Here is a 27877-nt window from a genome sequence, read left to right as displayed (position 1 = left end):
AGCTCTCCCCTCGCGGCCCGGCCAGCCCCAAGCCGAGGAGGCCCGGGCTCGACTGCCCAGCTGCCCGCCCGTCCTGCGCGAGGATGCGCTCCTCGGCGCCGGCCTGCGCTCACCACTCACACGCCCCCTGTGCTCCGAGCCCGTCAGCCACCGCCGGCCCTCGCAGAGCGGCCCGGCCTTCGCCCGGCGCCCGGCCGCTGGGCCGCCGCCCGGGCACCGCGCCGCCCCCGCCCTCCGCCTGGCCGGCTCCCGTCCTCCCCGCCACATCCTGACCCGCCCGCCACCCCCTTTCTTACCGGCGGGCGTGCAGGCTTCGCGGGGCGGAGAGAGCCCACTCGGATCAGCGGCCTCCCCCGCGCCCGGGCCCGCGGTCTCCGCCGCCGAGTGAGTCCTCGGGCTCCGGGCGTCTCGGGGTAAGCCGGAGTCCGTGAGGGGGAGGGGGAAGGGGAAGGACGCGGAGGGGAAGGGGAAGCCCCGGGCCGCGGCACCAACGCGCGATCCCCTGCGGAGCGGATCCAACAATCAATTCATTATTGAAGCACCAACGGCGAAGGCAGCAAAAGCGAGAAGTAACGAGCCGTCGTCGTCGCCGCGGCCACGCGCGCGCTCCCGCTCCCGCCGCTTATCGGCTCCCGGCAGCCGCCATGACGCCGAGAGAGCGAGCGCAACCGTCTCCGTCGTAGCCGCCTCCGCCGCCACCACCACCGAGGTCGTCGTCGCCTCCGCCTCCCGCGCGACGTAAGCGCCTCTGCTCACTCCCCTTCCCCACTCGGCGCGAGGCGGGCCGGCGGGCGAACGGGCGCGCGCACGCCGAACACCTCCGGCTGGCGCGCGGACGGTGGGAGGGGCTACGTTTTGGAGCCGCGGCGTGTAGAAGGAAAGCTATTGGTGCTGAGGCGGGCGGAGAGTGAGGCGCGCACGCTCACGGTTGGGGGCGCGCACGCCGGCCGCGCGGAGGCCGCAGGACTCTGGCCACGGCCGTGGGCTGTTGATCCTTGCTCCGGCGCCCTCCCTTAGAGGCCCGGAATTGAATTCCGGGAAGTGGGAGCTGCAGGCCCGCTCCGTGCGGGTATGGACGCTGCTGTCACTGGGAACGTTGCGCAAGGACCTCGCGGCGAAGAGACTGAGAAGCTATCGGGGAAGCGGCCCGGGGGAAGGGGGGCTAGGGAAATGCTAAAAACCACATTGGGCCTGGGGGTGCAGCGGGAGGGCCGAGGTGGATACGCGGAGGGAGCAGGGTCTTGCGTGGGGTCCGGTTGCCCAAGCCTCGAATCGCATCTCCCTCGGGCTCCCGGACCAGACAGAGCGCCTGTCCGGAGGGGTGTGGAGTGGCTGTGCGTCACACCAGGCAGCCTGGGAACCCAACTGTTGGGCAACTGTGGTCACCTCCCGCCGCCTACTACGCTTAGGCGACCTGCGACACAGGCTCCTTCGGGGTGGGGGGGGTGGGGGGTGGCTGTTGATCCGAACGGGCGGGGCACCTGAGGAGACGGAGAAAAATAGAGACCGGGTTATTGACCTCCTATAACTCTTCTTCATTTGTGGGTATCCCTTGCCTGGTTCAGTAAAAAGCTTTTACTACCTTTGTAAGTCCCTGGAGGGCGGGGTGGAGGGTGCGGTGCCAACTCGCAACAGAAAAACAACTCAAGGGACGTTGGTAACTGTGTCAGTTTAACCTGCTGCAATTTAGTTGACGGTTTCTTTCATAACTGTAACTGCGGGCCTGTTACAAACCTTTAGAAATGTCGACGGAAACACTTTTCAAGCCTGGTGGTGTCCCGTTTCACTCTGTTTGAAAGAATTTTTAAAATCAGAATTGTTTTATACTTTATTTCCAGTCCATTGATCAGTCTTGAATCAATCGAGGTTAATGATAAAACTCTCTAATCCTATTCTCCAGTGATTGGATTTGGTGCAAAGGCCTCCCTTCCAAGCCAAATGAGTTTGAATGCGGTAGCTCCATCCCCAAAATAATGCTTTTCTCCTGTGGGAAATATTGATGTTTTAGTCTACCAGCTGTTGAAATAGTTTGGTTTAAAGCCTTCAAAAAGATCTCAAAACGTATCTCCAAATACCTGTTCATTATATGGAAGAGTATATTCATTCACCCTTTGGGAGTAGGGAAGGACAAACAGGTGCACATGGTCTACTCAAAAAAATATTAATGACTAGTAAAACAAAATGTAACACTACCATAATTTGCAAAATGATGTATGCCTCAGTCTCTTTATTTTTCTTTTTTCCTAGTTGTTAAATAGTTCTAATGCTGGATTGTGAAGAATGATAGGATCATAACAAATATCCATTTCTGAAGTCCCTAAAAGTAGGAACTGCTAGTTTTTAATATTATGCTTTGAAAATATAAAGATGCCTTATTGATAGGGGCTTCTTGTGCCTCTAATCTCTCTTGGATTACTAGAGTGGTAAGTAAAAAGAAAAAGGCCCAGAAAAACAGTAACCATTGCAGTAACCATTGCAGTAACCATTCTGAATCATCAGAAGTATGATTCAGATAATGAAGTCTTGAGTTATAACTGTACTGTAATTTGTTATTATCTTACAAAAACAATTGTATGAACTTACTCTTTTTTTTTTTGAAAGCATATAGCAAATGTTTTTAAACTACTGATTGCTATTCGGGTGTGATATACTACATATAAACACTAGACACTTTGGATTTTTTTGCAAAAAAAACTTAATAAATTTATAAGAAAATATTGAACCTTGGAGATTTATATTTCTGGTAAAATCATAATATACTTTATGACTCCACAGAATTTTAGAATGTTGAGAATGTGAAGAAATAACAAGGTAAGTGGAAAATGGGAACACTCTTGCCAGTTAAGTTTTTTAAGTTATTTGATAAATAAAGCAAGTGTATTTTTTTGATATTTATTATCTGCACAGTTAAATTTTTAGGTTCACTTTGTTTGAACAAACTTTGTCTTTATTGGTACTAAAAAGACAGTTGATAATCTCAGCACATGACTAGCAAAATCCTGAAAATTAATGTCAACCAGGAAGTCTTTATTATTTCCTGTTTGAGAAATTCCATATTCTTTGGAAAGCATATTACTTTTACAAAATCTAGAATAGCCCTTTGTGGGTCCTTGATTCTGATATGCTCTACTGGGACTAGTTACTGATGGGTATCCGTAGGTGAAGGTAGATTGAGAAACATCCAGAATTGCAAGATGTTCAACATAAAGACAATGGTAACTCTTGTTTTTCTCATAAATGTTTTGGATGCCAAGATAGGATTTTAATTCCATAATTATGTTCTTGTTGCCTAGAGAATTTGTGTTTGAGAAGCTGCTAAAACCATCAGAATAGTATTAAAATAGCTTAGAATCTAAACCTATGTCATCATCCCCCAGATCCTTGCCAAACAGAGGAATAGCTTTCCAAATATGATACTTAAATTTACAGAGCCCTCTATAAATAGAACCCAGGAAATTCTAAGTCACCTTATAGTGAATATTTACATTTTCTATTTTCTTAATCATTAAAATTCTAGAACAGGAGCTGTGGTTCCCAGCGTTGGGCAAGGGGCAGGAGTCTGTACCTAGGAAGTTTTTTTCCTAAAGATACATATTGGGCACTCCCTTCCCTTCTCTGATGCACAGAAATTTCTAGGTTCTGGATAGTGTTTAGAAATTTTTTCTGACATCCACCAACATCTCATTTGCCATGTTTATGGCCATTGCATTTGGGTTATTTTTACTGATAAATTCTTGAATCACAAGTTAAATTTCAAATGAAAGTTTTAAGAGGTGATACTAAGGGGCAACAATACATAAAGTCTAACCATTGGAGTATATATGAAGATTCTACCTCCTCTAATTTCAAAGTGAAGTGTACAGATGGTAAAAAGTTTAGCTACTAATATCAAATTGGTACATTGATGCTGTATCATTCCTCACCTGCAGATTCTTTATTGTCCATTTTACCTCATGTATGTTGTCTTCAGCCTTTCTCTTAATCCTCACTATGTTTATTTAGGCCTCAATTTCTCTACTTCTTTTCCTCTAGCTCAGCCTGTAGGCTTCCTTTCAGACTTGAAATCCAATGAAATTGTTCCCCTGATTTAAGTACACATATTTAAATATACCACAAATCTGCCTACATATTTTATTTAGTCTTTTCACAATCTGACCCCAGCATTGCCTCCCGTCATTCCTAAGAGGCACATGACACTAGCCATACATTTCTTCAGGTCATCCTAAAGGTACCTTTCATTGTAAATGGATATAGTTTATCTTATGAATTAGCCTCTTACAAGTTTAAGTAAGTCATGAAGGATTGTTGAGTGTCCTCATGCAGTTGTACTGACGCCTTATGCGACACCTCCCTTTTAGGTCATCAAATTGTGTATCCTAAGTGCAGCCGTGTCTTTGTAATAAAGCATTTGTTTTCATACTACATCGTGAGCTCCTTGAGTACAGGCTGTCTGTCCCCAGTGCATTATGTTGATATTTATTCAATAAATTGCATACCAGCCATTCTGCGGGGGGAGGGGGAGAGTTGTGAGGGGATCATAATAGAGTAAAGACAGATACTTTAAGGAGTTAAAGTCTAGTACAGGAAACAATCCTAGTGTGAAATCATAACAGAAAAATGGTATGAAGAATCAATCATAAGAGAATTCATAATGGAGAATCCTGGTCAGAAAAGTCTCCCCAAAGGAGTGACATTCTGAAAACTGAAGAATTAATATGAAGTAGGTAAGCAAAAGAAATGTAAAGAGCTTTACAGGTAAAAGAAATAACATGGGCAAAAATTCTGGGGCCAGAGAAATGAGGTCAACTTCTCTCCCAGTTTGCCGAGGATGGGCATTTTTCACTTTTAGAAATGCTCTGGTTTGGACTGGTATGGAACCTGGTACTGCTAGAACAGACAGTACTGAGGGAGATGAAGCTGTGTAGGAGCCAGGCTATTCAGGGCCCAAAGCTAGGTAAAGAAGTGGGTTCTTGGAACAAAAGGAAACTTTTGGAGGAGTTTAAACTGTGGAGTTTATTTTGCAATTTGGAAAGTTTAGCCTTAAAAAAAAGATTAGTGGCATGTCAAGGAAGACACAACATTCTTAAGTGAATTAGGCTAAAAAATAACTTGATAGTGTTAATGGTAGAAGAGAGCAGATTTGTAAGTGTCCACAGGATTTGCCAATGCAACTAGAATCAGGGTTAGGAGGAGGAGGGAAGCTGTACACATAATGGAATGGAAAAAATGGTAATGGCATTCACTTCAGTTGTAAAATGTTTGGAGATGGGTAGGTGTGGAGATCATAAATTTGGGATTTAACTGACTTTCTGATGCCTCTGAGCCATCTAAGTCTTTGAGATAGGAGTCCAGAACTTAGAAGAGAGATCTGGACTGAATAAAAGCTGTTAAGTGTGTGTGGAGAAGTTAAAGTCTTAAGTATACATGAAATTAACTTGGAAGACAGCCTAGGAGTATGCAGTCAAGAACTTAAATTAATTTTTGGCCAGTAGAGGAAGATGAGCTGGATAAGCAGTTGCAGATGTCAAGGGTGTTGTGCAATGGAGAACAAAGACAAGTACTTCAAGGAAAGAGTGGTAGGTAAATAGTGTATAGTACTATTGAGAATCATGAAATAAAGTCAAAATATCCATTGAACTTAGTAACACGATAAGCATCTGTTGCCTTAGAACTATTTTGTTGGAATAATAGGGCTAGAAGCCAGACTGGAGTGGAATGTGACAAATGAAGAAATTGGATCATTGAGTCTAAAATTCTCTTTCAGATGGTTTGACTTTGACTTGGGAGGAAATATGAACTGCTCTGTTTGCTTATGATGGGGGAAGGGCTGTGGATTTTTATTAGTTTAGGTGAGAGACTTAACATGTTTCAAAGACAGTGAGAAATGCCCTTTTGAGACAGGCTGATTAGAAAAGAGGGATAAGAATTAGCTGGAAGGATTAACATTCATCATTCAAAAAAGGAAATACATTAAAAGTCTGATCTGAGAAAAAAATATATTTTTTTTCAATCAGGAACTAAACGCAAGATACCACTATTTATACTTAGGGGCTATAGGTGGTTAATGTGATTTGAGAATTTCTGGCAGCCTTCTAGTCCCCAAATATATGTATGCCTCATACTCTACTAATGTTTGAAAAATTGTTGGTACAAATCTATTTTAAAGCATATATTGCTGGGAAGAGTAATATGCTATAAAGTAAGTTCTCAACTGTGTAAAAAGAAATTTTGGGTGGCTTTGCAAGAAAAATGCTCAAGCCCTACCTCAAGAGATTATATCCCATTGTTTTGAGGTGAAGCCTTGGCCTATGCATTCTTTAAAAGCTCACCTCTTTTTTTTTTTTTTTTAACATTTATTTAAGAGAGAGTGCATCTGTGCGATGTAGCACCAGCAGGGGAGGGGCAGAGAGAGGAGGAGAGAGAGAGAATCCCAAGCAGGATCCATGCTGTCAGCATAGAGCCCAGTGCAGGGATCCATCTCATAACCGTGAGACCATGACCTGAACTGAAATCAAGAGTCAGACACTTAACTGACTGAGTCACCCAGGCACCCCAAAAGCTTACCTTTTTTTAAAGATGATTCCAATGTGCTATTAGTACTGGAAAACTGTGGACATCATTGTATTAACACTGCATTGACTCATGACAGTTTAGATAAACTGTGGAGAGGCCAGGACACTTAGTTTGACAATAGTGGTTATTAATGGGGCAAGGAGAAATTTTGGCCCACAGGTGACATTTAGCAATATCTGGAAACATTTTTGGTTGTCACGATGAATGGCAGGTGCTGCTGACATATAGTGGGTAGAGGCCAGAAATACTGCTACAGATCCTACAATGCACCGGACAGCCCCAACAACAAGGAGTCATCTCGCCCCAAAAGACAATAGTACCATTGTTGAGAAACCCTCCTATAAAGGATGACAAGCAAGGTAGTATTTTTAGTGAAAACGGGTGGAGTTGTGGTTTGGTAAGGGTGCTAATGAAGGAGGATTTACTCTGACAGCCTAAACTCAGCCTTGCTTGTAGCTAACAACAAAACAACCCGCAAATACATTTGCGGAACAAAGAAATGTAACTAGCATTAATAGACTGTTGTTTTCCTTGTTTAAAAGAAAATACAGCATACCTGAAACTCTTTTGCTGATGGGAGTGTAAATTGGTCACAGCCACTTTGGAAAATTGATGGCAGTATCCATTATAGCTGAACTTACGCCTGCCCTATATCAGCAGTTTCTACCCCGTGTATTTCCGAGAGAAATTAATGTAGGTGTCTGCTAAAAGTTTTGTATACAAATGTTCGTGGCAGTTTGATTCATTATGGCATCAAACTGGAACAAAGTGAAGTATATCTATGCAATGAAATACTACCCAGCAGTCAAAAAGAAGACCTACAATAAGGATGGATCTCACAGGAATTGTGTTCAGTGAAATAGATATAAAAGAACTCATACTATATAATTTTATTTATACAAAATAAAAAAAAAAAAACTATGATGATAAAAGGATAGTAACCTCTCAGGGCATGGATATTAGAAGAGGCATAAATGAAATGATGGAAATGTTCTTTCTATATCTTGATCTGGCTGATTCTATGAGTGTAAACATGAAAAAGTTTGAGCTGAACATTTCAGTTTTGTTACTGTGTATATAATATATCCCCATTTCTTAAAAACTGGGGAAAGAGGGGTGCCTAGGTGGCTCAGTCAGTTAAGCATCTACCTTTGGCTCAGGTCATGATTTCATGGTACACGGGTTCGAGCCCTGCTGCTGTAGGGCCCTGTGCTAACAGCTCAGAGCCTGAAACCTGCTTCAGATCCTTTGTCTCCCTCTCTCTCTGCCCCCCTCCAAAATAAATACTAAATTTTTTTTTAAAAAATTGAGGAAGGAAACTAGGAAACCTAATTTTGAACTATTTGAAGTCTTGTATCTCAAGTGCTTGGTTAAATACAGTGTTATTATCTAATAGGTTCACAATGCAAACAACTCTAATGCATTGCTTTAGTGAAAATAAATTTCAAATTTGGAGTTATATCTAGTTTTGAACCACAGCTTCATTATTAGCTATGTGACATTGGGCAAGTCACTGATATTGGGACTTTTTTGTGACTGTGGAAGAACAGAAGATCAGTGAGTTAAAAGTATAGAAAAATCCACCATTTGTTTTGTTTTTTTTTTTTTTTTTTTTTTTTAATTTTTTTTTTTCCAACGTTTTTTATTTATTTTTGGGACAGAGAGAGACAGAGCATGAACGGGGGAGGGGCAGAGAGAGAGAGGGAGACACAGAATCGGAAACAGGCTCCAGGCTCCGAGCCATCAGCCCAGCGCCTGACGCGGGGCTCAGAGCCTGACGCGGGGCTCGAACTCACGGACCGCGAGATCGTGACCTGGCTGAAGTCGGCCGCTTAACCGACTGCGCCACCCAGGCGCCCCTGTTTTGTTTTAATTTTAGTCTTATTTCATTATCCTCCACCACTGAGAAATATTTACAGACATCCAGGGGTGAGCTTCAGCAAATATATGTGTATTAAGTAACTTAATGCCTCCATCTTTAGCTAGGATGGACAACTGCATCCCATCTGGACCAGTCAGATTCTCTTGAGAATTTGAAATTGGGATTGAGAGGGGCACCTGGTGGCTCAGTCAGTTAAGTGTGTTTGTCTCTTAATTTTGGTTCAGGTCATGGGATGGAGCCCTGCGTTGGACTCTGTGCTGAGCATGGAGCCTGCTTAGGAGTCTCTCTCCCTCTCCTTCTGCACTTCTCACCTGTTCATATTCTCTCTCTCTCTCTCTCTCTCTCTTTCTCAAAAAATTAAAAACAATAAAATTGGGGTTGAGAAAGTTTATCAGTTGATCTGTTCTGAGAAAGGAAGTTAGGTCAAGGCTACCTTACTTGGGAGCAGCAAGTCAGACCACAGATACCTCAACCTCTCAAGCACCTCTCTTTCTCCAGTACAAACTCAATCTGAGTTGTGTTGCAGACTAAGAATGATCTCAGATTATAATGTCATTCAGTGTTCTATGTGAGGTTGGTACTATTATCCCTACCTTACAGGTGAGGAAATTCAGAATCTTGACCAAAGTAAACATGAGAGGAAGCTAAAATAAAACTCAGGCAGTTTGACTCCAGAGACTGTGCTTTCCATGAAGCCATGCTGACAGATCAGACACAGCTGTAAGAGTTGCCTTGGCTCCAGATAGGTTTCCATTTCTTGATCTCATTGCCTTGAAAAGATTGAGTTTGCTTCCTATCTCTGAATTTTTCATCATAATTTATCCTTACAATAAAATTTCTTGCCGTTCCTTAAACTAGCTTGACTGAATTTCTGCCAGTTGCAACTATAAGAGTCTCCAGTTTGTGAATGGGATTGAAAATAACAAAGCTCAGAGAAACTGAAACTGACTGAATCAAGGTGGAATCCTAGACAATTCTTCCTCCCCTAACATGCGGACTTGTTAGCTTGTGTTACACAATTCTGAATCTTTTACCTAGGCTTTCTCCAATAGTCTCTTAGAACTCAAAGTATATATACACTGAGGCAACAAGGCATTAGAGAATTTTGTAGCTACATTAAAAAAAAAAAAGTCAAGTGCATTGGTTACTATATGCACTTGAGTTTTTAAAAGTCGATTAGGAAAGAGAAATTCTAAAAGTTCTCAGAAGAAAGTCAGTTGCACCAAATTTGGCTATTTATGCCAAATTTAGCACGTTGGACAATTATTGGAAGCCAATTTGCCTTTGGTCTGAAAGCGTATAAACAGCTCCAGAAATTAAGGGGTTTATTGAATTGCAACATTTTTTTTTTTTTTTGCCACCTTGTTTCTAACACTGAAGTTTTTACATTGAATTCCAGAAAGTGAAATTTTATTAATAGCAATGGAACACTCAAGAAGAAGCAAATGATGTTAAGGAACTCCAGTTTTTCAGTTTCCTTCAAAACATTTTTCACTGCCCATCCCCTTCCATGCCTCACAAAAGTGTGATGATCCTTTAGATTGTCTATCAGTAGCTGCTAAGATTGGAATGCACTATGTGTCTGGGAATGTTACTAAATGGCAAACTGCAAGCTGTCATGCACACGTTTCCTCTTGTTTGCTTTGAGGCTAACTCAGAACAATGAGGATGGGCAGAATCACAGCTGTTGCTAAGAAACAGAAGTCCAGAAGAATTGACAACTTTAGGAGAAACCTGACCCACTAAGGTCTTCAGCATTAGCTAAATACAAAACAAATCTCCCTGAAAGAAAATTGGCAGGTTGCATGCCATAAACCCCATAGTAGACTCAGACCACAGACTACCTCAACCCCTCAAACACCTCTCATTCTCCAGCACAAAAGAATCTGCACCAGCCAGAAGTGGGCACCCTTGACCCAAATGAAGAACCTTAGTGTCCCTTGTCAGGGGTGGCCCTGGAAGACTCTGTAAATGAGAATACAAATTGGTTGCAGCCAGATTTCCTAATAACTTACTAGGAAGTGTGTCTATTAGCTCATGCCTGATAAGATTTCAAGGGCCTATTTACTATCCCATTCCTGCTGGATATAATATATAATTTAGTTGAACTAGTTGAATTTACATTTAGTCCCCATATTGCAGAATTCAAGTATTTCTTTTTTCTTTTTCTTTTTTTTTTTTTTAACATTTATTTATTTTGAGACAGAGAGAGACAGAGTGTGAGCAGGGGAAGGGGCAGAGAGAGAAGGGGACACAGAGTCTGAAGCAGGCTCCAGGCTCTGTCAGTCCAGAGCCCCACACAGGGCTGGAACTCACAAACCATGAGATCATGACCTAAGCCGAAGTTGAACGCCCAACCGACAGCCTTCCAGGTGCCCCTATTCAAGTATTTCTTAGGTGCTCTTTTTTTTTTTTTAATTTTTTAATGTTTATTAGAGACAGAGAGAAACAGAGTGTGAGCAAGAGAGGGGCAGAGAGAGAAGGAGACACAGAATCCGAAGCAGGCCCCAGGCTTTGAGCTGTCAGCACAGAGCCAGACGCAGAGCTCAAATTCAGGAACCGTGAGATCATGACCGAGCCAAACTCGGAGGCCTAAAAGACTGAACCGCCCAGGCATCCCTCTTAAGTTCACTTTCTATGCCTATCCTTGTGGTAGGTATATGGAAAGCAGTGTTAAGATGGACATGGGTTTTTTTCTCACTTGGAGTTGATATTCTACTTTTGGGGAGGGAAAGAAGAGAGATCATTAAGGAAACAAGTTTACAAATTGGGATGGGCTTTGTAGGGGAAAGGTGAGGTAACGCCAGAGAAAGTAAAAACACTTAAATGGAAAGAGAAGTAGAGTGGTCAGGGAAGGCTTCTTTGAGCTGTTACTGGTAAGATGAGGTAGTGCCTATTGTATGAAGAACCTTGGGAAAAGCAGGAAGAAGAACAGGTGCAAAGACCGTAAGGTAAGAAGGGGTTTCTTCTATGTGAAGAACCAAAGGAGGCAAGTATAGCTGTAGCATAGTGTGTGAGAAGTTAAGTTGCTAATGGACTCAAAAGACATTCAAGGAACCTCCTTTGATCCAGAGCCTTGTCGTCTCTGGAAAGCATTTGGGTTTAATTCCAAACACAAGAAGATGCTATTGAAAGGCTTTACACCAAAGAATAGCATAATCTGATTTACTTTCTACAAAATTGTAGCTGCTATGTAGAAAATGGATAATAGTAGCAAAAGTGAAAATGGCTCTAACTCTCCACTTATAAAGCTATTCTAGTATACAATAGCTGTGAGGATTAGAAGAGTATCTTTGAAATGTAGAAAAGGTGGAATCAAGATTAATTTGGGATGGAAGAGTAACAACATTTGAGTTGAGGACCTTGTTTGCTATACAGTAGAATCTAAGTATATCAGTAAATAGCAAACAAGTATTTTTGGAGGGGAATGTGGAGATAAATATCAAAGCGCTAGAAATGTTGAAGGTATTTCAGAGTGGAGACGACTGGGAGAGGGAGATGCTATTTTTTTCCCATAAACATTCAATATCACTGTTTACTAAAAAAGTGTGTGTGTGTGTGTGTGTGTACATAAAACCTTTGTTGTGAAAAGGTGTGTGGTAATGGATGGTATAAGTCAACAAAGCATTTTTTTTAGTTGAAAATACTGATATATGTTGGTACACTGGCATGAATAATAAGCAGAGAATGAAAGTTTGATGATGTGCTGTAGACAGAATAACTGAAGAAGCAACACTGAGAAGAAGAGAAAATATAGGTGTCAAGAGTTACAGTCGCCCATGATTGGGAAAATGACACTATTTCCATTTTAACAGGAAAGAAGGCTGAGAAGGTGAGTGCAGATGCAGAGAGGTTTGAATATTTGTTATAATGAAAATGAAGTAAATCCTGTCTGATGGTTTCTGTACTCACCATGACTTATGGAAATAGATCATCAGCTGAAAATGAGTAAAAGTGAAGGAGTCTGACATGATAGGAAAAATATATATATATATGGCATTTTCCCCTTATAGGATGTAAAGACGAATTTCCTAGGGAAGCATAGTAGGACTGCCAGATTATCTTGGATGTTTGTTTGCAGTCTGTGGTTATGAGTTTAAAGAGAAATGAGTTAGCTGATTGTATTATTTATGAAATTGCTTGGGTCTCTGTACAAAGAAACAAATAATTGAAATCAAGCAGATTTCAGATTTTGTGAAATGAGCTCAACAGAGAGATGGGAACCAAGGCAGTTGATTTCACTTCAAAAGGAATGGTTGTATGATGAAAACATGAAATCCAAGCTGGATAAATGTAAGAGTGAATATAGATAATTAAAAAGCAGTGGGAGTGAAGGAGGCTGTCAATGAACTGGAGGTCTGTAAGAAGCTAAAGACTTACAGCCAAGCTAAAGTGAGCTGGACATATAGGAAGTAGTGGACCAAAAAGGATGTTCAAAATTGATATTTCACAGAGTACAGTTATCAGTGTTTACACAGTCCAGGATTAGTCCAGGATATAAACTGAGGTTGGCAATGGTCTTTGGAAGTGATGAAGGTTCCATGTGTAAGGAGCTTGGAAGTCTCCACTCTATGCTAGCAAACTATACAATCAGCAACTCTTCTTGGATCAGGAAGAGAAGGGACAACACAGGACAAACCTCTGCCACCAAGATTGGCGAGACAAACAAATACACAGATTAGAAAAGTCTGAACTGTAATTGATGAATTGCTGGAGGCTTCGTGTAGACAACTCTGAGAGCTACAAAATCAGGGGACCCAGTCATAGAGGGGCCTACCCAAATATTGTGAGATTTACCTCCAAGTGCTTGACTAGGTTCCCACAGTAAATATCTGACAAGAATTCCCTTGTGCTTTCTACAGGGGGAGGGGGAAAGAACCATTTGAACATACTTCAGATCATTCTTCTTTTAAAACAGGCTTGCCCTCAGGAGAAACTAGTTAACCAGCACCTACCTAACTTGCTAGGCTATTATCAAAGCCTAACTGACCTAGGGGAAGGGAAACACCCAATTCCTACCCACTCTAGTCATCCTGTCCCACCTCAGGAGGACAGAAAAAAACCGAGAAACCCAGTTCACAGTTCACAGACCTAGGGACACTAAAAGACTAAGATCTAATCACCTGATTGTAGAATGTTTCTCCTCCACCAACACCTCAACACTGTATCACTAAGTCTATTTACTGCAATTCCTTTTATTCAGTACATTATGTCCAACTATGAAGAAAAAATTTCCAGGTATACCAAAAGGCAAAAAAACACAACTTGGACAGTGTAAGCATCAGAACCAGACATGGCAGAGTTGTTGGGAATTATCAGATGAGGAATTTAGAACAACTATGATTAATATACAATGAACAATAATGAACAAAGTAGGCAGCATAAAAGAGCAGATGGGCAATGTACGGAGAGAGTTGGAAATCCTAAGAAAGAAACAAAAAGGAATGATAGAGGTTAAAAAACAAAAACGTAACAAAAGAACTAAGAGACTATGCCATTGGATGGATCATCTAAATATACTTGAAAGTCACTGAGAATGACTACGTATAGTGTTGGAAAGGGGAAATAGGATAATAAACCAGGAAATAAAGCAGTCAATAAATAACAGAATGACTAGAAGTGGACAGCTGTGGAGGGCTGACCAGTGATAGAGCTGTGACATTAGCTTCAGAGGACCTTATATTCTTGGAGACAAGGAGGACATGCCCCAGAGCCTGTCCCTGGGATTCACTATATAGGGGCAAAGAAAGTCTTCCATTGAAAAGAATATAGTTGAGTCATTATTAATTTAATACAGCAGAGACTCATTTAATACTAAGAATGTAGGTCCTATTTTGATAGGGACACATTCTATTCAACAGCTATATGTGAAACAGATACATATTGTGCTTTTTGTTTTAGGTGTTTGACATACAGCAATCAACAAAAAATCCAAGTCTCTGCATTTTTTTGAAACTTGTATTCCTGTGTGGGGAGCCAGAAATTACACATACCTTATATCTGGTAGTGGTAAGGGCTGCGAAGAAAAAAAATACGTATTTTGAGGGATAGAGGGTGATGGAGATGGTATTTTAAACAAGGTCACAGAGAGCTTTTCTGATAAGGTCATAGATATGTAAGCCAAAAACTGAATAAAGTAAAGCAGAGAGTCGTGCAGATATTTGGCGGGGGCAGGGGCATTCCATGCAGAAGGAAGAGAGAGGACAAAGCCATAAGGCCAGAGGGTACATAATAATAAACAAGGAATCTAATTTGAGTTCAATAGAGTGAGCACTCACATTCAAATTATTTGTTTGTTTATACTAATTTTTGTATTAACATTGAGGAAGTAAAAGTGCTCATTTAGCCAGAAGCTTCTCTATCTTTTCACATTTTATTTAAAAAAAATTTTTTTAAGTTTATTTATTTTTGAGAGAGAGAGAGAGAGAGAGAGACAGAGTATGAGCAGAGGAGGGGAAGAGAGAGGGAGACACAGATTCTGAAACAGGCTCCAGGCTCTGAGCTGTCAGCCCAGAGCCCGACGTGGGGCTTGAACCCACAAACCATGAGATCATGACCTGGGCCAAAGTCGGACACTCAACCAACTGAGCCATCCAGGCACACATTTCACATTTTAAATTCTCCATAGATGTTAATTTTTTACCCTGAAATGTGAAATATTTAGAGTTTTGGTATAGCATATTAAGGCATAAATGCTTTACTTAAAAAGAAAAACTAAAAATCAATTTGATTTTATGCTTTCTTAATATTATTTAATATGGTGGATCACCTATTTTTTACTCTGACTAGTTAAGATCACTTTCATTAGAGAAATGTAAGTAAAAATTACATGACACTATCCTTTTATTTATGTCACTAACAAAACTTCCAGAGAAGATGGTAGGTGAGCCTACCTGATTCATCTGAAATAAATGAATAAGACAAACAAGTACAAGTACTTTAAATTTGATGTTCTTTCTGTCTTCATAGTTAAATTAACATCTAGTCATTAATAAATAAAGCTGATTAAACATTTTCAACACTATTCAAACTTTTTTAAAAAAAAAAACATAGGATGGGGGCACCTGGGTGGCTCAGTCAGCTTTGGCTCAGGTCATGGTTTTGCGGTTCGTGAGTTCAAGCCCCACGTTGGGCTCTGTGCTGACAGCTTACAGCCTGGAGCCTGCTTTGAGTTTTATGTCTCCCTCTGTCTCTGCCCCTCCCCTGCTCATGCTCTGTCTGTCTCTCTCAAAAATAAATAAACAAAAATTAAATAAATAAATAAATAAATAAATAACATAGTATAAAGAGTACAGTCTGTAGAATTGCTATGAGGAAGGAAGTGGCAGCCAGTATCGTGCCTATTCTCATACTTCCATTTCAGCTCTTATCCCACCCACCCTCTGAATCTACTCTTAACAAAGAATCCGTAGAGCGTCTTTAAAAACGTAAAGTAAATCCTATTGCTCCACTGTTTGACACCCTTTCAGAAAAATCCAACCTTTTTCCATGGTCTTCCAAGAGCCTGCATGACCTCACTTCAGTCTAGCTCTGCAGAGTCTTACCCCATCATTCTCCCCCCTACTCATTATGTCCCAGCCACTTGGCCTCCTTTCTATCCGCAAGCCTGCCAAATTCTTCTCCACTTGCAGGCTTTTGCTCTTGTCCTTTCTAGGCCTGGAATGCTTCTCTCAGCTCTTCTCCTGCAGGCTATCCGTCATCCTGTAGGTCTCCGGTCAGATGTCACTTCCTCAGAGAGGCCCTCTAAACAGCATTCTCTAAAGAGGCTTTCCTCAGTTACTTTTGCTAGTTCCCTTCTTTATTTTCCTCATACAAATAGTGATTAGGATTTACAGTTACCTCATTTTACTTGTCTTACTGGCCTATTGTTTTCTCCCCTACTACAAGATAATCTTCCTGATCAGTTGATACGATGAAACATTTGGAAAAGTTTGAGGATATGTTAAAAGTAACTTTTTTTGGTAGGATTTTTAAAAGCAATTAAAAACTACAGGTAAAACAACATTCTACAGAAAGGAAATAAAATTGTAGTACCCTCTTGCCATCTTTTTCATGGCTATCATGAAGTTGACACTATTAGGGATTTTAATACATACGGCGATGTAATCCTCCTGAAGTGGTAGGGGGTGGATGTAGTAAGTGAGTGCTAAATGCCTATGGTGGAAGTTGGCATTGCTGATCCAACATCCATTCCACCCTTCCCCATTGCATAGTGGCCATGTAGTCCCTTTAGAGCTCATCCTGATGAAATCAATTATTGTAATCCAATTCCCCTTGCTACTCTAATAAATTTGTGGATGGGCAGTTTGAAACCAATAAATTCATGGCATCCCCTAGATTACAGGGAGTGGTTCAGGAATGAACATATGACCCAATTTGTAGTAGAGGTCTATCGGGGGTTTGTCTAGGTATTCAGAAAAAGAGATTTCTTTGTTTTAATGTGAAAAATCGGAGAATGACCTCTTTCTTCTTTTGGATGTCAGCTGTGTTAATGTGAAACCAGGAATTCCTACAACCCATTTACCTCCACAGGAGAGGCAGTCTAAGGATGGGGACATCATACCGAGGATAATAGAACTGAGGGAACCACAGAAAAATGGAGCCAGTGCCACTGGAAGTGGACTCAGGTTCACAATAAACTCTGGGCTTCCAATTGTGGAAATCAGTGCAGTTCTTATTTCTTAAATGAGGCGGATTGCTATTACTAGAAGTTGAGGCATCCTACCTGACAAAACCGTGTCAGGACTGGAGATCATGACCTGACCCAAAGTTGGGCACTTAACCAACTGAACCACGCAGGTGTCCTTTGCCCTATCAGGTTTGTCTTAATAAGTCTCTTAACAAGTGAAGAGACATTGTCTAAAATATGTAAATAAAGAAATAAAATAGCTTTTAATATCTATTATTTAGGAAATGGGGCTTGTTAACAGAAGAAACAGCTTTAAATACCTGAAAAGTGTTTGCCTCAGGGCCCAGAGATGAAGAGAAGAGAAAGGAGGCATCGGTTATTCTTTTAGTTGTTAGTCCATCAAAACTATTTCATTTTTTTAACCATGTACTTTAATTTTTTAGACTTTTTCAAAAAGAACCAAAGGAGTTTAGAATTTTTTATTTTATTTTAGAGAACATGAGTAGGAAAGAGGGGTAGAGGGTAGGGGGAGAGAAAGAGAGTGAGAGAATCCCAAGCAGACTCCATACTCAGCACAGAGCCTGACTCGGGGTTGGATCCCACAACCCTGGGATCATGACCTGAGCTGAAGAGTCGGACATTCAACCAACTGAGCCACCCAGGCACCCTAAAGTGTAGAATTTTAAACTGAGTCCATTAAAAAAATGATTTTTTAATTACTTTTTAACCAAAGTATCTGACATCCTAGATGTAGAGAATGGTAATAGAAGAGTGGGGTATAGAGAGTGCACATAGAAAAAAAGGCAGGCTCTTAAAAGATAAAAAGTTAGCAGGTTTGTCTGTTTTTAAAGTGCCCAGTGGATAATATCTCTAAATGTATGTACTATGCTGCAGAAGTATTGAACAACCCAAACAATACTGAATTCTTGTTTGTTAAGATTTCTTAGAACAAAATGAGCATTTTATGTATACAGTTGTTATAACCTGTTTCTGAGCAATAAGAGTATCAGTTTTTTTTTTTTTTTTTAGTTTGATACTGACAGTATGCTTTCTCTAAGTAATATTATGGCCCCATGCTCCTCTTGTAAAATATTTTCCTGTTTCAATGTGAAGCAAATTTATCGTTCCCCTATAGATTTTCACAGTGCTCTCTTGTTCACTCTGCATAAAATTCTAGATGGATAATTTGATACTTTCCTCCTCTTACTACAAATTCACTTTGCATCTTTTCTCATCCAGATTTCAAATGTTGTCTAACATATATTTTAGTGGAGTGTTTCAGTATCTCCCACAACCACTTAATTTTTCTATAGGATAAATAATTGGAGACACATCTAATTTTTTTTTTCACTACAGAAAAATGCCCGCGTGAGAGGAAAGTAGTGGCTGAAATCCAGCCTGTGTCCTCTTGCTATGTAGTCTGGAATTTGCTGCCATGAAGAAAGGGCACATTCGATAATTCACACAGTTTCTATATGTGTTAGAGGAAAATAAAAAACAGCAGTAGGAGAAGATCATAGAATATATAATCAATTTTCAACCAAAATTTTTGGAGCATCCTCTGAGTGTTAGGCACTGAGATCACAGAAGTGAGGAAATCAGTGGGCCCATAATGAATATTGACTACCCCAGTTTTTGTATTTTCTCCCATTGTCCCACCTGGTTCGTGTCCCCTTTTGCTCTCAAGTATGTACCAGTTTGGACAGTAAATGATATAGTCACCCTGAAGAAGAAAGAAAATTTCATTCTAGACTGAGTGGCAAAGTCATAAGCAAGTGGAAAAGCATGATCCCCTCTGCTTTGGCAGGGCAGGAGGGTCGGTGGGGGAAGTGGAAAAAGGTACAAATATGATTGAAAACACAGGGACTCCGAGCTGGTGAAGGGATTTACACAGCACTTTAAAGGAGTTTTTATTTGTCTTGAGAGCAATGAGAACTAGCAATGGTCTGGGGCAGGCAAAGGATAAGATCAGATATGTTTAGGGTTGGAAAGACCAAAAGTACATTTCTGTACCACTGCCTTTCATTTCATCTGCGCCCCCACCATATACACATACATGGCTCTAGGAAGGAGAGGAGAATCATGTCCTTTCTGAGTATAAACATAATCACAACTGAGGGCCACTTAATCTTAAATCCACTACACCTCCTTGGAATGAAGAACCCACCCTTTCCATTCCCTCTGTAAAACACACTGACTGCTGTCATCAGCACGCTGAACTTCTAAAGGCTTATAGGTGGTAAGCTACTCTAGTGCAATATACATTTCTGCTCCTATAAGTTGAATTGCATATTTTAAATTATGTGTTTGTTCTTTGAAGCCTGTTAATGCTAGTTGTACTTGTTATTGTAGTTAAGTCATTGAAAAAAATTACATAAACTGGTGAACTCCTATAAGTTGAATTGCATATTTTAAATTATGTGTTTGTTCTTTGAAGCCTGTTAATGCTAGTTGTACTTGTTATTGTAGTTAAGTCATTGAAAAAAATTACATAAACTGGTGAACTAAGAAGGGAAACTAGTTTCTACAAAAATTTTGGGAATGATTTTGAAAACCTGAAAGACAACTGGCCAAGAATATTCAGATAAATGAGGTGTGTGTGTGAGGCAACTATTAAAAAAAAAAAGTAAAATAGCATAAACTTCCAGAAGATTTTGTGCTCAGTTTGCTTTACCATATACTTTGTAACTGAAGCCATATTAATATGCTCTATTAAAGGGACAGGCCAAGCCTGGGCTGCAGTCAAAGCTACTACTTGTTTGGGCTTATGGTGGTATATGATAATTCTCCAGGATTCACCCAGTTTTTGCAGGGGGCAGACAAGTGAATTAAATGGAGATATGATAGGGACCATGTATTAGGGTTCTCCAGAGGAATGGAATAATAGGAGATAGATAAATATATATATCTTTAAATTTTTTTTTTTTTTTTTTTAAGGAATTGGCTCATGCTTTAGAGACTAATTCCCAAGATCTGCATTTGGCAAGCTGGAGACCCAGGAGAGCTGATGGTATTGTTCTGGTCCTAGTCCAAAGCCCTGAGACCCAGGAGAGTTGATATTGTAAGTTCAAGTCTGAGTCTGAGTCCAAAGGCAGAAGACTGATTCCCAGCTCTAAGACAGACAGAGAAAATTCTCCATTATTCAGCCTTTTTTGTTTTATTCCGGTCTTCAATAAATCCAGATGAGGGCCACTCACATTGGGGAGGACAATCTAGTCAGTCCACCTATTCAAATGGAAATTTGGATCCAGATGCACTCTTACAGACACACCCAGAATGTTTAACCAAATATCTGGGCACCTTGTGGCCCAGTCAAGTTGACACATAAAATTAACCATTACAGACGACCACCCAGGCATCCTTGTGATCCTTAGGAGTGGCACTCATCTTTACCATCTGTACCCAAAATATGATATATTGCTTTGTTTTTGTTGTAGTTTAGTCAGAAGTGAACGGGGTATTAGTTTCCAAGACTCCTATTTAGCCTTCCCCACTGTAACAGCTCTTGCTTTAGGAGCTAAAACCCAATGTGGGGATTACTCCAACTGCCGAATATGTCAATCATACTCATAACATTTAGGGACTGAAGAAATGAGAGCGCTACCTGTTTCCACAGACCCGCTGTACTCACTGCGAGCCCAGGTTTGTCCCAGACTACATTTATTACCTGGCCTTTATATGTTCCTATTTTTAATGGGGAGACCAGGATAACACTCTTGGTCTCCAAGTATCAATGTCAACTCATACCCTATGTCCAATTTTCCCTGAAATGTCTGGATATTTCCTTTTCCTTAATGTTCAGTCACCTGAGAAAATGGCCGAGGTTCATTTGGGAGAAGGACTAACTAGAAGAATCAGTATAATATCTATTTTCCATAGTATTGTGGAGTCCTTTCCTCCAGGACCTGGCTGCCTCCATAATCAACAGGTTCTGGGCCTGAAAATGAGCTGAGATCTGGGAACTGGGCAAGGGATCATGACTTTTTTTTCTATTTTGACCAAGTATCTTCATCCACTCTTGCTTTCTTTGATTACATATATTAGGCAGTATCCTTGTTGACTGCCCATCAATTTCTCCCCCTAGGAACACTGAGTTCTAGAAAACATCTCTACAACTCTTTCCAGGTTAACTCCTTTGGCTATAATGCTGGTTTTGACAGTTATTAGGATAATTGTGAATACCCTGACTTTTAGCATTAAGTTTTGTCTTCTGGATCTATTGTGCATTTGGGTCCCAACATTCCTGTTGCTGTTAATAAGCCGAGTTCTATGATAATATCACCTATTATGAACTCTGGCCTTTAAAGGCAAGCTGTCACTGAACTTCTTTGTAAGGGTAATGCCTCTCTTACCTGGGCATGCCCAATGTCTTGGTGAATGGTGTATCCTCTGACCTCTCTCATGGAACATAATCTTCCCTGTGGGCTCCTGGCCTCAATAATGTATCTACTTTTCTGATTTTTTAAATCTCGTCCTCCATTGCTTGCCATGGCAATTCAGGTATTTCAACATCTCTCAGCATACCAGTACTTTGTCCAGACTTCTAGGAACCATCCTAACAGGAGGTTTGCACCACCCCCTGGGCCCCTGCCAGGGTGTTAAATCCCATATTCCAAGAATGCTTCCAAGTCAATAAGCTCAGCCTTGTCTAGTTTATGTTCTAGCTCTCTTGATGAAGCACTCTGAAAATCCAGTCCCAAATACTCCTCTGTTTGCTATCAGTATATGCTGACTAGTTCTTGCTCTTCTTTGGGATATAAATCAGGGGTAGCTTATTCCCATGTGGATTATGCTATGACTTAACCCTAGTTATTGGTATGGCAGCCATGAGAGAAGGTGAGGTAAGTTTCTGAGAGAGCCTCCTTTTGCTTTGTTCAGAACCACTCACTATAGTAACTTTCTGCCTGAAGGGAGTGCTAACTTTTAATCAGAAAAGTGGGGAGCATACGTAGGCTCTGAGTGTTCAGATGAGTCTCAGCAGCCAGAATGTCTGGGGGCATCCGCACAGCTGTCCATATCCCACGTGTCAGGGTCCCAAGTTGTCCAACAAGTTACCTATCCTTGGTTTCAATTGTTTTAAAACTTTCTTGATTAATTAAGTTTTGAGTTTGCTGTTCAAGCTTTTTCTGTTTTCCCAGGGTAGGGGATAAGAGTGACTTTGGAAGCTACTAGTGAAGTAGTGAGTTTTCACTTGTTTAACTGCTCTCTGGTTTTCATTAACCTTTTGTAGGCCTTTGTGCAACTTAATAAGACCTTGTATGTATTGTTCCTACATGTACACACACTTTTGAATTGCCTGAAATTTTTGCCCCAGCCATAGCATTCCTCTGCTTCAGAATAATTGCCTTAGCGCCAACTGGCATAACTGGGCCACCACATTTCTCCTAGGGCCTCTCCGTGCCCCAGATACCATGTGTGGTGAGGTTCATTGACAGTGGGACAGTTCTGATTTAGTTTCCCAAACCCCATCTACTGCTTTCTCAGACGACACCTTTTATCAACTGTGCCGCCTTCAGTGTTCCAAGAAAAAGATGACATGAAGTTAGTTGTACAGGAAGTCTATTGGAAGAAAGGTAAAGGGAAAGACAGCAGCATCGGGAAACAAAGCTTTCAGATTATGGTACAAATCTGACAAAAGCTCACACAACACGACATGGAGCTCTGGAACAAATATTGCCTGTTGGGGAAATCCTACATTGGGGGAAATGGCTGTGCCCTAGTGTGATTGCCATGCTCAGTCATTGGCTGAGGGCTACCAGAGAAGAGGTTGTCTCCACTGGAATGCTGTATCAAAACTCAAAAATGCTGCAGGTAGAGGCAATTACTTTAATGGCATTAATTGCAGCTGAACTGCAAGTTCTATCTTGAAGGGAGATCGAAGTAGTGCACTTCCATGTCTGTCCTACTGATCTAGTCTGAGAAGGCTCAGGTGTGCCAGCAACGAGTAGCCAAAGAACTTGATCCAGGGGATGGGAAGGAAGGCTGAAATAGGAGGGCTGATTGAAAGCTACTGAAGAAGCAATTACAACACTAGATCTCTCCAAGTCCGTATCACCAGGCAAAGGCCAACGGGAAAGTGGAGTTTTACTGGAACACAGCTATGACCTTCTGTTTACGTACTGCCTATGGCTGCTTTCTTCCTACAACACAAGAGGTGAGCAAATCGAAAATATTTACTACCTAGCACTATACGGAAAAGTTTTTGTTGACTCCTTCTCTCTCAAGATTAGTTATGTTTATATATTTCTATGGCAGAAATAATTTTAAAAATGTTGTGTTGTGGCATATCCCTTCCCAAATTTGTATTCAGAGAAATCACATTGGTAGCTTGAAATAGGCTGTGGTGGGAGAATTTTTATCATAGAAACTAACAAATGCTACCATGCAGGACCTTTCCTTTTTGGAGAGCTGCTTGTTAAACATTTACCAGCAGCATTTATTGCTTCATGGTAAGCATTGTGAACTAAATTGTGCCTTCCCAAAATACATACGTTGAAGTCCCAACTCCCCGTACCTCAGAATGTGACTGCATTTGGGAATAAAGTTTTAAAAGAGGGAATTAAGTTAATCAAAAAGACTGGTGTCTTCATAAAAAGGAAATTTGAAAATGGGTACGAAGGGAAGACCGTGTGAGGACTCGGGGGAAAATGGCCAACAAGCCAAGGAGAGAGGCTCCAGAAGAAATCAACCCTGCCGACACCTTGATCTTGAGCTTCTGGCATCACAGAACTCAAAATAAATTTCTGTTTTCTGAGAAACCCAATCTGTGGTACTTTCTTGGGGAAAACTAATATACTAAGTGACCTAGAAAGTATCAAAGTGTACAGAAGACAATTTATTGACATGATTTTCAGAGTTTTGGTAATCTATTGTGTTCACCCCCCTCTTTTTACCCCCTAGTTCAGCTGGTCACGCTAAGTGTCAGATCAGCCTTTTGTACTCCTTGAAGACTGGTTCCCCTAGGAAATAAATACTATATTAATAGAAGTACGATACTAGTACTGAGTATATATTGGAGTAAACTATTTGGCAAAGTGTCTATATTGCTCCTTTAGGCATAATTAGACTTTAAAGCCTTTATAAATTCTTTTAAAAATCAAGTGTTCTTGGGAAGATGCTAATCTATTTTCAATTCGGATTAAGTAATACTATGGAAACTATAGTCAGGAATCTGGTTTTTTTTTTCATGTATATTTACATTCAGTTAATGAATACAATCATCTCCCCATGTGTATTTGTTTTCTGTAGTTTCAGTACCTGAACATGAGGTCAGTAAATGAAAAAATGCTTTCCTTTTTAGACTTTCAAATATGCACAATATATTTTTAAAATCCTGCTAGCATGAAAAAGGAGCAATTTGTAAAACATATCATTTAGTAAGAAACCTCTTAAGTGTTTGGGTGGTGTTGAGCAGTTTTCTAGGCAGAATATTTACACTGTGTGCAGTAATAAGGTGCATACCTCCTCTGGACAATATGGAGTACTTCAGTCATTTCCAAAATTTATTTTATTTTTTTAAAGTTTTTATTTTAATTCCACTTAAGTAACATATAGTGTTGTATCAGTTTCAGGTATACAATATAATAATTTAATACTTCCATACGTCACCTTGTGCTTATCACAATTGCATTCCTAATCCCTGTTGCCTATTTAACCCATCCCCCCCCATCCATCTCCCCTCTGGTAACCATCGGTTCTGTATAGTTAAGAATCTGTTTCTTGGTTTGCCTTCATTCTCTCTCTCTCTCTCTCTCTTTCCCTTTGCTGATTTGTTTTGTTTCTTCAACTCCACATATGAGTGAAATCATATGGTATTTGACTTTCTCATTTGGCTTAGTATAATACTCCCTAGCTCCAACCATGTTGTTGCAAATAGCAAGATTTTATTCTTTTTCATGGTTGAGTAATTTTCCATTGTGCATATATACCCCATCTTCTGTATACATTCATTAGTCGATGGACACCTGGGCTATTTCCATAGTTTGCCTGTTGTAGATAATGCTGCTGTAAACATTGGGGTGCATGTATCCCTTTGAATTAGTATTTTTGTGTTATTTGGGTAAATACCTACTAGTGCAATTCCTAGATTGTAGGGTAGTTCTATTTTTAACTTTTTCAGGAACCTCCATTCTATTTTCCACAGTGGCTGCACCAGTTTGCATTCCCACCAACAGTATAAGAAGGTTCCCCTTTCTCCACATCCTTGCCATAAGAGCCTGTTGTTTCTTATGTTGTTGATTTTAGTGATTCTGACAGGTATGAGGTAATATCTCACTATAGTTTTGATTTGCATTTCTCTGATGGTGAGTGATGTTGAGCTTCTTTTCATGTGTCTGTTGGTCATCTGTGCATCTTCCTTAGAAAAATGTTACTCATGCGGCGCCTGGGTGGCTCAGTCGGTTAAGCCTCCGATTTTTAATTTTGGCTCAGGTCATGATCTCACAGTTTATGAGATTGAGCCCCATGTCAGGCTCTGCACTGACAGCATGGAGCCTGCTTGGGATTCTCTCTCCCTCCTTATCTGCCCCTCCCCCTCCCCCTCTCATTCTCTTTCTCTCTCTCTTTCTCAATAAACAAATAAACATTTTTTAAAAAAAGAAAAATGTTATTAATGTCTTGTGCCCATTTTTAAATTAGATTATTTATTTTTTGGGTGTTAAGCATTTCCAAAATTTTAAATGTATTTATTTTTTAGCAGGGAAGCTATCTTTAAACAAAAACTTGTTTAGAATCATAGGCAATCAAGGAAGTAAAAGTAAAGATGGTAGAATTGAAGGTAAGGGAGGGCTGCAGAGGTTCTTCCACTCAGCTACCTCTCTGTTGTCCTGGAAGTCCTGTTAGCTCCTTCAAGAATCCTGGGCCCCTAAGAAATGCAGCTGGGAAACTGTTACAGAGAAATAAGCACTAGGTAAGAATTTGAAAGCTATGCTCTGAGTTTGTGATTTTGAGCTGGTCATTAACCTTCTCTGGTCTTAGGTTCCCTGATTTTCTCAGTGGAGATATAGGATATAGGAGATCTCTAAGGCACTTCTCAGCCCTTAAATTCTATGATCTCCTTCTACCTGTTTATAAACCATTCCACATCTAACCAGGTGATAACAGAGATTTAATCTAGGTTCATGAACAAAGCAGACTATGCCAAAGGGGAAACAAAACTTGATTGTACTCTGAATTGTCTTTAACTCTGGAAGCATATTTCATTTTTTGTATTGGCTAAATTCATCTCTGGTCAGGAACTAAGAATTATTCCAACATTGCCTGATTTATGTGGTATAGATAAGGAATTTTCATGTTGTAATTTGAAAACTCTGCTAGTACATGAAGATCAAATTGACCAGAAACCTGGAACATGGTAGGCATTCAATAAATAGTTGTTGTCCCTTGTGACTTAGCTAAAAATCACTGCCCTGTATACATTAGGGTTGTGAATTTTATGGTATGTGAGTTACATGTCAATTTAAAAAAGTTGCTGGAGTGCCTGGGTGGCTTAGTCGGCTAAGCTTCTGACTTCAGTTCAGGTCATGATCTCCTGTTTTGTGAGTTAGAGCCTAGCGTCGGGCTCTGTGCTGACAGCTTGGAGACTGGAGGCTGCTTCAGATTCTGTGTCTCCCTCTCTCTCTGCCCCTCTCCCACTCACAATCTCTTCTCCCCGCCTCCGCCCCCGTCTCTCTCTCAAAACCTAAATAAACCTTTAAAAAAGTTGTTGAGTGAATAAAATGTTGCATTTTGAATGTAGACATTAATTCATGTAGCAATTTTAAAATGTTTATTTTTTTTGTCTTATTCCCTGTGAATTTTATTTTTATAGGTAATGTATGTATTCATTACAAGATGCTAGCATTTCTAAAATTAATGCGCAGATTGTACATATCAATATTTAATAAATAATGACCTGGTAATACAGTTATTAGTAATTATATTTCAAAATTTACATTTCAATGTTAATGTGCTATGCTGTACAGTTTTTTTATTTGATTTTTTATTTTTTATTTTTTTAAAAATTTACATCCAAATTAGTATATAGTGAAGCAATGAGTTCAGTAGATTCCTTAATGCCCCTTACCAATTTAGCCCATCCCCCCTCCCACAACCCCTCCAGCAACCCTCAGTTTGTTCTCCATATTTATGAGTCTCTTTTGTTTTGTCCCCTCCCTGTTTTTATATTATTTTTGTTTCCCTCCCCTTATGTTGATCATTTTTCTCTTTTAAAGTCCTCATATGAGTGAAGTCATATGACTTTTGTCTTTCTCTAATTTCACTTAGCATAATACCCTCCAGTTCCATCCATGTAGTTGCAAATGGCAAGATTTCATTCTTTTTGATTGCTGAGTACTACTCCATTGTATGTGTGTGTGTGTGTGTGTGTGTGTGTGTGTGTATATATATATATATATATATATATATATATATATATATACACACCACATTTTCTTTATCCATTCATCCATTGATGGACATTTGGGCTCTTTCCATACTTTGGCTATTGTTGATAGTGCTGCTATAAACATGGGGGTGCATGTGTCCCTTTGAAACAGCACACCTGTATCCCTTGGATAAATGCCTAGTAGTGCAATTGCTGGGTTGTAGGGTAAAATGTTTATGTCTGATGCTCAGAATAAAACAACAACAACCAAAGACAAGAGAAAACAAAATAAAAACAGGAAATATACATAAAATACCTAATAGCAGCATTAGTTGTCAGGAGACATTAAAGATATTTGAGCTATATCCTTGAACTTTGAGATTTTGGCAAGCCTGCATATAAAAGAAATTTTCTTGCTGTTTTTTTTTTA

General features: G+C 40.2%; 1 protein-coding gene and 1 long non-coding RNA gene across 4 annotated transcripts in view; one reads left to right on the top strand and one right to left on the bottom strand.

Moving 5' to 3' along the window:
• The window catches only part of CHD1 (chromodomain helicase DNA binding protein 1), a 77011-nt gene extending 75625 nt beyond the window's left edge, over positions 1 to 1386 (bottom strand). For all 3 annotated transcript variants that reach the window (XM_060635300.3, XM_060635303.3, XM_060635302.3), the window contains exon 1: positions 297 to 1386. The gene's annotated coding sequence lies outside the window, so the exon portion shown is untranslated. The remainder of the gene's footprint in view (positions 1 to 296) is intronic.
• Positions 660 to 24021, top strand: LOC144616593 (uncharacterized). Its single transcript, XR_013555939.1, has 3 exons — positions 660 to 738; positions 20022 to 20145; positions 22569 to 24021. It is a non-coding gene; the product is annotated as an uncharacterized LOC144616593 (long non-coding RNA).
• The last annotated feature ends 3856 nt before the right edge of the window (positions 24022 to 27877 follow it).

Source organism: Panthera onca, chromosome A1 (assembly GCF_046562875.1).
Source record: "Panthera onca isolate mPanOnc1 chromosome A1, mPanOnc1 haplotype 2, whole genome shotgun sequence".
Taxonomy (NCBI): domain Eukaryota; kingdom Metazoa; phylum Chordata; class Mammalia; order Carnivora; family Felidae; genus Panthera; species Panthera onca.
The sequence above is the reverse complement of the archived record's forward strand: the minus strand, read 5'-3'. Positions and strand labels throughout refer to the sequence as shown.